Raw genomic sequence first — 4607 nt, 5'->3', positions numbered from 1 at the left:
AAGATACTCAAAAATAAACAAACAAGAACAAAAAACAGAACTCCACAAGAGAGTCCACAGAGTACTAGGGCTGGGTGCTAACATACAAACACAGAGCCAAGAACTGAGTAAAACAAAGGGTTTAAATACAATCAGGGGAAACGAGGCACAGGTGCAAATAATAATGGGGATCAAGGGAAAACAAAAGGTCAAAAGGCACAATGGGGGCATCTAGTGACCAAAAACCGGAACAACCCTGGCCAAATCCTGACAGCATGATCTTTGAACTTGGACATGAATCTGAATCATGTCTCTTCTGTGCTTTTGAATCAAGTTTTACTCAGGGTGTTTTATTGAATTACAACTCTAAGGCTTATTCTATACATTCAGTACCCTCACTCTGTTTGTGTGTATATTTATCTCAATCAGCTGTCGCTAGTTTTAAGAAGTGTCCCAGTTTTTTGGGGTATTTTAGTTTTTTAATTATATTATATATTTTTTCTCCCTTTTCTCCCCAATTTCGTGGCATCCAATTGGTAGTTAGTCTTTTCCCATCACTGCAACTCCCGTATGGACTCGGGAGAGGCAAAGGTGAAGAGTCGCGAGTCCTCCGAAACCGACCCAGCCCAAGCCACACTAATTCTTGATTCCTGCTTAACCTGGAAGCCAGCCGCTGTGTGTCGGAGGAAACACCGTACACCTGGCGACCGTGTCAAGCGTGCATGCGCCCGGCCCGCCATCAAAGTCTTTGTAGCGCTATGGGACAAAGACATCCCGGCCGGCCAAACCATCCCTAACCCCGGATGACACTGGGCCAATTGTGCGCCACCCATGGGTCTCCCGGTCGCGGCCCGACCCCCGACAGAGCCTGGAGTCGAACCAGGACCTCTAGTGGCACCAGGTTCTCTTTAGATCAGTGCGCCACTCAGGAGGCCCCCCCAGTTTTGTATTAACAGTGAAGTTGACCAATATACCAATTGTTAAGCTCCCAGGTCAGAATATCGAAATGAGTTAATGAGCTATTCTAGGCACTCACCCAGATAGCTAAACTAAGCTAAGCAGCTGCTGCAAAGTGTACTGTGAATGATGTCTTGATTTCAGGGCATTGTCGGTGCCTGATGTAGACTTAGTCTCCATTTAAAATGTTTAAAGACCATTGTGGTGTGTGATTTCCTTATATATGCTTGACCATCAATCACAATATGAAAATATATAATAAGTAAAGTACTGTATGTCCATTGTAAAGGTCACCACATGTAACGTACTAATGCGAAAGCAACATGCTACCCACATGGTTGTATACAAAACAATGCTGTTTTATTGGAATGGTGCAAACAACAAGTGACTACAAATTGATGGCCTTCTCCGATAATAACACGTATATATATATACATACATACATACATATATATATATATATATATATATATATATATATATAAAGACTAGCATGTAGATGTAATTACCGACTGCAGAGAGAGGCCTATAAATGGCTGGATAACTGTTATTGATCTTGGCATGATCTTTGAACTTGGACATGAATCTGAATCATGTCTCTTCTGTGCTTTTGAATCAAGTTTTACTCAGGGTGTTTTATTGTATACAACTCTAAGGCTTATTCTATACATTCAGTACCCTCACTCTGTTTGTGTGTATATTTATCTCAATCAGCTGTAGCTAGTTTTAAGAGTGTCCCAGTTTTTGGGGTATTTTAGTTTTTGAATGATATTATATCTTTTTGATTCCTTTTCTCCCCAATTTTGTGGTATCCAATTGGTAGTTACAGTCTTGACCCATCGCTGCAACTCCCGCACGGACTCGGGAGAGCGAAGGTAGTCAGATACAGGGCAGAATGGGCATTAGCTCCTACAAAATCCCAGTATTTATTCTCATGCTGTTCATAGCCATTGTCATGCCTGATGTTTAGTAAAGGGCCTAAAACATATTCCTTTCCTTAAAATAGCCTGCGGTATGGTGTGTGTTTGGGGTGTACATAGCTACCAGATAGTTGAGTTCACACATGTCATATACACAAAGGTCAGAGCGAAATATGTGGTATGCCAAACCATTTAAAGTGCTATCAAAATGGACACAGTCTTTTTTTATATACCGTTAGGAGGAATAGCATAAAATAAATACCACAATGTCAAGCTGGTAATCTATTCAAATGATTAGGCTGATGAAATGTAAACTCTTCTCTATACAATCTGCGTAAAGCAATGACGTTATGAAGGTCCAGGGTTTCCTCTTTGATTGTGACACTGTATCTCTTTCCCAGGCAGATGGCGAGCTGACCAAACTGGGGACCATATAGACGCCGCCATCTACAACCTACTGCAGAGGTGTGATTGGTGTCAACCATCAGCCTTCACTATGACCTGCGTGGAGAAGCGTCAATACGTGAGCCACCGGAGCACCATGCTCCACCACCGCTTCCCCAATGGCTTCACTGAGATCTTCATGGACGAGACGGACCGAGAGGTCAGCACGCTCACCGACCGCGCCTTCCGGAGCCTGTGCATCGGAGACGAGGCCGCCTACAACGATGAGTTCTCATACGGATACCCTTTCAGCTGTCACAAGCCCCCTAGTGGAGGAGCCCCTGAAAAGGACTAAAGACACTGGTAAAAGCACCAAATCAATGGTACCATTGGCACTCAACCCTGGAAGCAGCAGAAGAGCATGTCCAGTTTGACTCTCCTCAAAGCATTCAGTGCTACAGAGGAGAAATGTGAGGGCATGCTGATTAAAAACTGGGATTTTAAGGACACTAACGGAGACTCTTGGGATAAGTCAGCCCTCCTCAGCATCGAAAGGGAACTATCGGAATTCTCCTCAGATTATAACAACCTCATAGCCAAGAAATCAGGCAAGGATGCAAAGTTCTCTAAGACAAAAAACTGCATAACCAACTTCAAGCTGCGGAAACTGCACATCAAAACTGTTTCCTCCACAGCGAGTTCAGCCCATTCCAATCGTGGAGGGATTTTAACCACTCTCCGTTCGGCCAGGAAGACATCACCTCCATTCCCCATGTGGTGGACAACCTCCCTAAGTGGTATGACTCCCCTTTATACAAAGAGCTGACTGAGGCACATAGAATAGAGACTTTGCGTGCAGAGGAGATGGAGCAGCAGTTCCAGAAACCAGTTGAACCCCCCCCTCCTCCTTGTCCTCCACCCAAGGTTCTACCAAAACCCTCTGCCCCTGAGAAGAGGTGTGCATCAGACACCTCTTCCCAGGGTGAAACCAGCACCCCTGGAGAAGAAACAGAGTGAGAGTCAAGAGTGCTGTGCCTGTCAACCAACCAGGACTACTTTGCACTCCCACTGAAACCCCCAAACTGGTGGAGGAGAGTAACATACCTTATAAAAGAAAGTAAAGTCGATAAAGGTGAAAGAAGTGGAAGAGCCGTGCTCTTTGACCTCTACTCCATTCAGCATTTCTCAGCTGATGACACCCATAATACCATCCAGACAGGCCACAGACACCTCAGAGATCATGTCAGCGGTGCTCTCTCCCTCTCTCCTTGATCTTACCCGCCTAGACTTAGAGCATGTGTCGCCAGTCAAATCAAGGTCGACCCCAGAGGTCATCAAACGAGAGCTACAAATCCATCGCGTCCAGTTTGTTGTTCAACCTCAAGGATAACAGGAAGAGGGTCAAGAGCAGGTACAGCCCGCCAAAGTTCAAAACCGAACAGGCGGATCAGCGTACTCTGTCTCCAAAGATGCTGGAACAGAGACTACTCAAATATGCACAAGCTCCTTCTGACGTTACAGCTTCTGGCTTCAGTACACCTGCCATTCTAGCCTCTGGCTTCAGTACACCTGCCATTCTAGCCTCTGGCTTCAGTACACCTGCCATTCTATTAGATGGACTGCCTATCTGTAGCCCTGATGTTTCTGAATCTAGCAATGCTGGTCTTAGGAAATATCTAGATTCTGATATATCAGACGATTACTTGATATCCAACTTATTGCAAACCAAAAGAGAGGCTGCGGCTGGCAGGAGCCCCGGGTCTCCTTTTCACACCCAAAGGTGAACAAGAGCCCTCGGACTAAGAAACAAATGTACCCAACTCTGAACTTGTACAATAGTCCTGTAGAGCCAGAGATGAAACACTTCTCACCGTCAATGAATAAGGATACTTTGTCCATTACCACACAAAAAAACAAAGGGCTTTCTCCGAATATGTCGGACAACACAAAAGACCATCCTACTCCACAAAAGGATAGGATTTCTCTGAATATATCAGAAAAGCCAGTGAAAGAGATGCCGGCGCTAAAGGAGAAAGGTGTCGGTGACCAGCCTGTACATACAAGAACGAATAGGGAAGCATTACCTACAGCACAAAACAAAGGGTTATCCCCCAACAGAACAGACAATGCGAAACAGCCAACAAAAGACACAGTGGAATTCAAGGAAAAACATAATGATGAACAGACTGCAAGTACAAGAGAAGCCATCACAGCAACTAGGGACACATTGATAACAGCTCAAAATGAAATGCTGCCCTCAAATAGAGCGTACAACACCAACAGGTCAACAAAGGACATGGTAGAGTTAAATGTCAAAGACAGTGTTGAAGAGGTTATGAGAGCCGGTATGGAAGCAATATTTACCAC

Source organism: Oncorhynchus gorbuscha, linkage group LG07 (assembly GCF_021184085.1).
Source record: "Oncorhynchus gorbuscha isolate QuinsamMale2020 ecotype Even-year linkage group LG07, OgorEven_v1.0, whole genome shotgun sequence".
Taxonomy (NCBI): domain Eukaryota; kingdom Metazoa; phylum Chordata; class Actinopteri; order Salmoniformes; family Salmonidae; genus Oncorhynchus; species Oncorhynchus gorbuscha.
Note: the sequence above shows the minus strand (reverse complement) of the source record.